This window comes from Theropithecus gelada, chromosome 15 (genome assembly GCF_003255815.1).
Source record: "Theropithecus gelada isolate Dixy chromosome 15, Tgel_1.0, whole genome shotgun sequence".
NCBI lineage: Eukaryota > Metazoa > Chordata > Mammalia > Primates > Cercopithecidae > Theropithecus > Theropithecus gelada.
Genome location: NC_037683.1, coordinates 30,269,375 through 30,277,922, shown reverse-complemented (window position 1 = coordinate 30,277,922; position 8,548 = coordinate 30,269,375).

Sequence of the window (8,548 nt, the reverse complement as noted above, 5' to 3'; positions counted from 1 at the left end):
GTATTCCGTGGTGTATATGTGCCACATTTTTTTTTGTCCAGTCTGTCACTGGTAGGCATTTGGGTTGATTTCATGTCTTTGCTATTGTGAATAGTGCTACAATTAACATGTGTGTCTGTATCTTAATAATGGAATGATTTATATTCCTTTGGGTATATACCCAGTAATGGGAATGCTGGACCAAATGGTATTTCTGGTTCTAGGTCTTTAAGGAATCGCCACACTGTCTTCCACAATGGTTGAACTGATCTACATTCCCACCAACAGTGTAAAAGCATTCCTATCTTTCTGTGGAGACTAACTTCTTATCTCTCTCCCCAGCCACCATGGTCCCTTCCCCATCAGCTATTTCTGTGCCTTTTTCTGCATCCAGGAGCTGGTGAGGCAGAGAGAAATGTTCCTTAGAGAGCAGTGGGTGGAGATTACCCTAGGTAGGAAAACAGCTTTCTCTTGGGGTAACTGGGATGCTTAAGTGACTTATACAGTTTAATTTTTATTATGTCTCTCTGCCCCTCTGGTCAAAATTACCACGCCCCCCAACTCCGCAACATACACATACACATACATATATATACACACACAGAAAAATTCTTATTTTAAGTGGGGATCGCAGAAACTCTTTATTTACAGTCTAACTTCCCCACTCTTTTTCTTCTACAGGGGATACCTGTCACGGCCCTTGTGATTGTGCCTCTGGGCATCTTCCAGCTGGATGACCACAGCCCCTTCTTACCAAACTCGACTGAGACTGACAGACAGGCAAAATCCTGGGAAGCAAACACAGTCAATTCCGCATTTAATCGGCCCTTGCTTCAGGAGCTCCGTCCCGGATTTTTGGCATGGAAGTGATGTTCCCTGGTAAGAGTCCTCCTGGTTGCAGACTGCCACTAGATGTCCCTCGTCCTCTCAACCTAAACAAAGGAATGAGTCTCCTCCTCACCGCAAGGTATGGGATGAGTAGGGGAATGAGTACCTGGGTGGGCAGAACCTCCTCGTGAGTAATCAGAAGTGCAGTTCTGGGTCAGAGCCTGGCTGCTGTAGACAATTCCCCTGGGACCCGTCTTTCAGGGGCTCTGTCTTGAAGGAGTGGAGGGGAGCCTGCACCCTGTGTCCCAGCATTAAGTTCTGAACTTCATTCTGGAAAGAAATCCTGTGTCCAGAGAGCTTTTCACGTTGACTGCTTTTCCTCCTTAATTCTATTCTTCTTCATTAGTAGACAGACTTACAGGGTCCTCAGAGTAGCAGTAAAGTTCCAGATGGGCTTGATAATTTCTGACTATAAACTGACACCACATGAATTTTATCTGGCTGCTTTCTAGCCTCCAAGTTTCATTCATTGGCCCCTCAGAAGAGAGCTCTGACAGTGTACACAAGGTGGATCTTCCCAAAAGTATTACGAATTAGCGTAGGTATGAGCCCTAATCACTTTTCCTGTTGGTCAAAGGTAATGAGATGTTTCTGCTCTGAAAAGTCAGTCATTGAAAGACTGAGTCTGTGATCATTCCATTTGGGAGGCCCAGCACTCACACAAATAGCAGCATTTCTCTGTCTCTGAACCTGACCTTCCTTATACATTTTTGTGACACATTCTAACCACACCCCTCTATCCCTGTTACAATATATACTTTCATATCTCAAGCTATTGGGGCAACTGGCCAGTCCCAAATGCCTCCAAAGCTAATATGCAAGTCCATGAAGTCCCTGTGTGTGTGTTGGGGGTAAGGGTTGGGGGTGAAAGATGAATCTAACTCCCTCTGGTAAAGGCAGACTGAGCCTTGAACTACTCAAGGCAGGTCAGACTCTCTCTGAATTCCTTTCACAGTAGCTCATTGAAAAATGTTTCCTAGATGAATCCTTTATGACCCAAAGGGAAAATATTCCAAGACTTTCCAAGAATATTCCAAGAATATCAGACTACTATCACAACTACCAAATTTAAAACATAATGAAGGTAGTAAACAATAGAAGAGAATCTTAAAGTCAAATTAGAATCTCAAGCCATACTTAAAAATGTTGGCATGCTTCCCCAAAATTTCCTCAAGCATGATTTTCACTGTTTCTCCCAAGTTTAACTGGACACAGTTTTGGGGGAAACAGGGAGGCACATGGAGAGTTGACATGGATCTCCTGGAATGTAGATGGTCCATAGAGTAAAACTTTTCTCTTGTCTGGGGCCACCTGTGATAGCAAAACAAAGATATAGGGCTTATGGGAGAGTAGCCTATTAATATGGTTTGGCTTTGTGTCCCCACCCAAATCTCATGTTGAGTTGTAATTCCAAATGTTGAAGGTGTGTCCTAGTGGGAAGTGATTGGATCATGTGGGTGGTCTCTAGTGATTTATCACCATCTCCCTAGTGCTGTCTCATGATTGGGTTCTCATGATATCTGGTTGTTTAAAAGTGTGTAGCACCACCGCCTTCACTCTCTCTCCCTCCTCCTCCAGCTGTGTTGAGCATGCCTGCTTCCCCTTCGTCTTCCACCATGATTGTAAGTTTCGTGAGGCCTCCCCCGGCCATGCTTCCAGTACAGCTTGTAGAACAATGAGCCAACTCAACCTCTTTTCTTATAAATTACCCAGTATCAGGTAATTCTTTATAGCAATGTGAGAATGGACTGATATACCTATCCATAGAGAATTTGGGCTGAGATTTTCCTAATGGGTTATATGAGAGTTTCAGACCTTCTCAGAGTAGCAGTGAAGTTCAGTGAAGCCTAGTTTGAGTCATCTTGCAAGGTCTCTACCTGAGAAATTGGCCAGGGCAAGGGGACCTCAGTGATAAGAGCTCTGTAGTCTTCACCTGAGAAGCAAAAGCTGACGATAAGAAGATATCAGAGGTGGCAGATGCAGACTGAATTACTAATACTAGGGAGTAGTGCCAGATTAAAAATCCCCAGATAATTTGCAAAGAATACATAAAAGTGATCCATAAAAGAAAAACAGGAATTGAGAATCTGACATGCAGGAGGTTCCAGTGTCAGGTTATGACACAAAAGCCATATAAGCCATTGCCCTTTTCTTTTAATACCTCTTGCACTTCCACAATGCCCCAAAATCATGAAATAGCAGTCAGTGAACAAAAAGAGCACAAAGCGAAAGGCTCTTCAAAACTTTCAGGGGCATCAAAAAGAAGCAAAGCCTGAGACACTGTCACAGCAAAGAGAAGGCTAAGGAGATATGATAACGGAATAAAATATGGTATCTTAAATAAAATTCTGAAACAGAAAAAGGACATTAGGAAAAACTAATGAGATCTGAATAAACTGTGAACTTTAGTTAATAATAATGTATCAATATTGATTCATTCATTATAACAAACATACTATAGAAATGTAGAGTGTTAATAATAGTGGAAACCCAGTATAGGGGATGTGGGAACTCTATTATCTTCCTAAGTTTTCTGTAAATCTGAAACTGTTTTAAAACATCAATTTTTTTTTCAAAGGTAGATGAGGGATACCAGTTAAGAGGCTGTTAAATTAATTTAGAGGCTGATGATAGGAACTGGGACCAGAGAGGTAACAACTGAAATGAAAAGCAGGTATTTGAATTTGAGTTACATTCTAGAAATAAAGCAGACCACACTTGCTAGAGGATTGTGTTGTGAATGAAGAAAAGGAGGTACTGAAGGTGCCTCTGAATATGGGGCTTAAGTGACTGGATGGCTAGTAGGGTGTGTTTGTTGAGATAGGTATTGGGATAGGAAAAGATGATTGTTATTTTGGGGCAGGGGAAGAGAATGGATGTGAAGTGATTTGTTTTAGATATTTTAGGTTTGAAAGGTCTATTAAACAGTAAGATGAAGTTGTCAGGTAGTTTGGGATTCAAGGGAGGGCACAGGGCTAGGCACATATATTTAAAGGACACGTTGGTATATTTAAAGTCCTGTTATAATTGACAGAAATCAGTGTGACAGTATTTAGAAGAAGGCCCAGGACCAAGCCCTGGGGCACTACAATATTTAGAGATTATGAAGAGGAAACAGAACCAGAAAGGCCGACATGGAAGGTGCAGCCATAGAAGTAGGAGGAAAACTATGGAAGCGTTTAATTATGGAAGCCTAGTGAGGGAGATGTTTGTCAAACCCATCAAATGCTGCTAAGTAAGTAAGAGAAGATAAAAGAAATGACCACCAAATTTAGAAAGACAAGAGTGCTTTTAAGAGAGAGGTAGAAATTAAAGCCCAATTAGGGTGGATTGAAAAGAAAATTTTTAACCTCTTTTTAAAAATTTGAAAAGGTGGTGGCTCATGCCTGTAATCCTAGCACTTTGGGAAGCCAAGGCAGGCAGATCACTTGAGGCCAGGAGTTCAAGACGAGCCTCGCCAACATGGTGAAACCCCCTCTCTACTAAAAACACAAAAAAATTAGCCAGGTATGGTGGTATAGATCTGTAATCCCAGCTACTTGGGAGGCTAAGGCATGAGAATCGCTTGAACCCAGGAGGCAGAGGTTGCAGTGAGCTGAGATCGTGCCGCTGCACTCAAGGCTAGGCAACAGAGCAAGACTCTGCCTCAAAGAAAAGAAAAGTAAGGAACAATGAAACAAAAATGTGTTGTAAGGAAGTGGAAATAGTGACTCTCAACAAAATTTGAGAAGTTCTGTAGCAAAGCGGAGAAACAAAATGAGAACCATAAGAGATAAGGTCAAATCTTTTATTTTTTAGTAGGCCAGAAACTCTGAAGGAAGTCAAAGAAAACAGAAGGCATAATACCAGAAAAGAAATAAAAATTCAAATCACTAAAATCTTTAAAACACTCTTAAATACCATTTAAAAAAAAGAAAAGAAAAAACCCACAGAGTTTTGGCATCCATCTACGGACCCATGCAATTTTCTGCTTCCCTCAACATTGGGCTCGATCTAAGCTTTAGTGCTGAGCACCTAAGGGAATCTCCATCCATTTACTATACCCAGAGAAAAGCTTGGTCTCAGACTCCTGCAGTCAGTAGCTAGTCAGGTTGTGCCATCCTGGGGACACTAAAAACTGACATATGTAATTGCTGAAAGGGCTCACATCAGTTCCAGTATAAATCAAGCTTACCCTTCACTGATTAAAAAAGGAAAAAAAAAAAAGGTAGATTCATCAAAACACCTTGCTATAGAAAGGATCACAAGTTTAATGTCAAAGCCCCTTCTCTCAGAGAAAAAGAGATAATAGAAAAAATAGGAAAAAAACTTTTCTAAAAGATCACAATGCATATTTTCAGTGCAGTTTGACAGGCTTTAGGGATGCATGAAACTAACTTATGTGACTATGGGAAAGTAAGCAATCAGAAAATAGAATGGGTTCTTAAGGGAAAAATGATTTATAAAATAAAAAAATGAATAAAAGAGGCCAGAAATAGCAGAATGAACACTATACTGCTAAAAAGCAAGTTAGAACAGCAACCTAGAAATTCACTCACCTATTCAGCAAATATTCTTTAAGTACCTCCTCTGTTCTCTATTCTGGCTCACACGTAAGCCTTGAATATATAATATCAAGAAAATAAACTGCAGTCCCATGGAGCTTTCATCCTTGTAAGAAATGTTACAGAATTTGGTGAAGAAAAATATATTGATATAAATGATAAGAGAAATTGTCAGTAATATGGACAATAGATAAGGGTGACACAGTATTTATATAATTAGGTATTCCAGAAGAACACTAGAGAGCAAATGAAAGAAAGAGTAGAAGAAAATTTCTCTGAGCTGCTTGAGATTTACAGCAAAAAGACTCACTGAGTTCTCTGGAGACATGATAAAGTGCATTCAATTATATTAATATCAAATTTTAAGACCATATAAATTAAAAAGCATTACTAGATATAGGAAGCATCACCATATAATGATATAAAATTTAATTCACTAGGAAGGTAATTTTAAACATGAATACTCCTCAAAATATATGAGGCAGAAATTCATAGACCCACCCACAGAGAAAAAATGACAAATGCACCATCAAAGTAGGAGATATCAATATATCTTTCTCAATTGCAGATAGAAAAAGCAGAGAACAACAAAATAGCTAAGATTTTCAAACATAATCAGCATGACTGATGTAATGAAAACATATAGAATTTTGCATCCAACCATTGGAGAATATTAGTTTTTCTCAAGCCTGCAAGAGACTTTTAGAATATGGATACCAAGATAAAAACTCTTGGCTTCTGAATTCCAAAATAAGGATTACATCCTAAAAGATTATATACTAGACTGGCATCATTTATCACTGCTGAAACACGTAATGCTAGAAATAATTAAGCAATGTTTTAATATTTCTTAAGAAAAATATTATTACACAAGAACTATAAACTCAGCCAAAAAATGTTCACATAAGAGGAAAAATGAAATATGTTTTCATACATATAAGCAGTCACAAAGTATGCTTTCTGGGGGAAAAAAGTCATTATGGAAGCCAAAAGAAAAATGATTCAGCATAAAGAGATAAAGAAAGAGGAAGATGGGGGGAAAAAAAGAGAAAAAAATAAAAAACCTAACAAGCAACATAACCGGCAGGCTAGAGTTATCTAAGGACTTCTTGGCAGATGTTAGCAAAAATCCTTCAAAGAGAAACATCATTAGGAAAAAAAAGGATCTGAAAATAAATATGGAGTTGTTTTAATAGATGAGGAATTTTAGAGAAAGGAATAGGAAGGACCTACAACTCTGGTAAATTTCTGAATCTGAAAAAGGGAAACACACACACATATAATCTCATGATTAATAGAGCTTAAAATGTTTTTGGAAAATACTTTTTAAACAGACAACTTCAAAGTAACTGGAAAAAATAATTTCAAGATGGCAAATTAGAACAAAGAAAAACAAGGATGTACAAAAGCATAATAAAGAGAAATTTAAAAAACTAAATAACCCTATTATGCAAAGCCTCATGGAATGAATAATAGAGCAAAAACAAGATTTCTGCTGTTTATAAGACGTATGCCTAAAACAAAATAATGTAGAGTTGGAAAATTAAAAAGAGCAGTCTTGGAGATACTAATATTTAGAGTAATCTAAAACCAAATAAACAAAAAATTCGATTGCATAATAAAATGTTCAACCAATGTCAATCTAAGTCAAAAGCATTTAGACTGGCCAAATCACAATCATAATGACAGATCATATAAAAACTATATCAACTTCATAATTAAAGTAGAAGAGAATAAATTAAGATATATTAAACATACCAGTTCCAAACTTTATGAAAAATAAAATATAGACCCGTATACCCAGTAAAGAACTTACAAACTTTTCAAGTTTTAGGGATTTGACATGTTAATTCTAAATTGTAAATGAAACAAATGTGTAAGAATACGTACAAAAATATTGGCACAGAGGAATAGTATGAGTTTCCATGTCACATATTAAAAAATTTAACATTATGATGACTTAAATATTATATTATTAAAATGAATGCAAAATTATAATATGTAAATTTTTAAACTGAAAGAGTTGAGATCAACAAGCTACTTTTTCTTTCTTATTCTTTTTCTTTCTCCATATGCACATAATCTGTAACACTCATTTACAAATATTTTAAAATTCCATAACTGCTGTTAAAAGATTGGCTTTTTAGGGGGAAAAAGGTACATTTTCTTACAATATACTTAAATAAACTGCACTGAAATTGAATACTTAGTAATTAAAAATAATAGATGCACAAAATAAAAGAAAAGATAGTCAAATAAGTTTAAAAATCAGAGGGAAAGGCATGTCTAATCTTGTCTCAAAATTCAGAAACCATCAATGAAAATTATATAAGATTAAGAAAAAAATGAAAAATATTTATATAGCCAAAGACATTATATTCAAAGCTGAAAAAATATATAAGAAAGATGAAGCGCTAGTTTGTTAACAAATAAATAGCTTCCAAATTAACAAAAACATCAACTCATAAAAATAAAAGATATGCACAGAAAAGAATAAACTTATGAAAAAATCCTCAATTTCACCAATAAACAAAGAACTGAAAACTAAAATAAAAGTGAGAAATATAAACATACCAGTGTGGCTAAAAATCAAAAGATTGCTCATAACCAGTATTGATGAAGACATGGGCAGTGAGCTGAGATCCGGCCACAGCACTCCAGCCTGGGCGACAGAGCAAGACTCCGTCTCAAAAAAAAAAAAAAAAAAAAAAAAAGACATGGGAAAATGGTCTCTAATAACTAAAAATCTTGAAGAATATCCCATCAGTAGTAACAAAAATTGAATGTTCATACAGGTAGCAGTAGTTTCACTTTTAGAAATTTATCTTAGGGAAGTAATAATTGCACAAAGATATAGATTCTTATCTCAGCATTTTTTTATAAGAAGAAAAAATTGGCCAGGTGTGGTGGTGTATACCTGTAATCTCAGCACTTTGGGAGGCCGAAGTGGGAGGTTCACTTAAGTTCAGAAGTTCAAGACCAGCATGGGCAATACGGCAAAACACTGTATCTACAAAAAATACAAAAATTAGCTGGGCTTGGTGGCACACGTCTGTAGTACCAGCTATCTGGGAGGCTGAAGCAGGAGGATTGCGTGAGCCTGGGAGGTTGAGGCTTCAGTGAGCCGTGACCGTGCC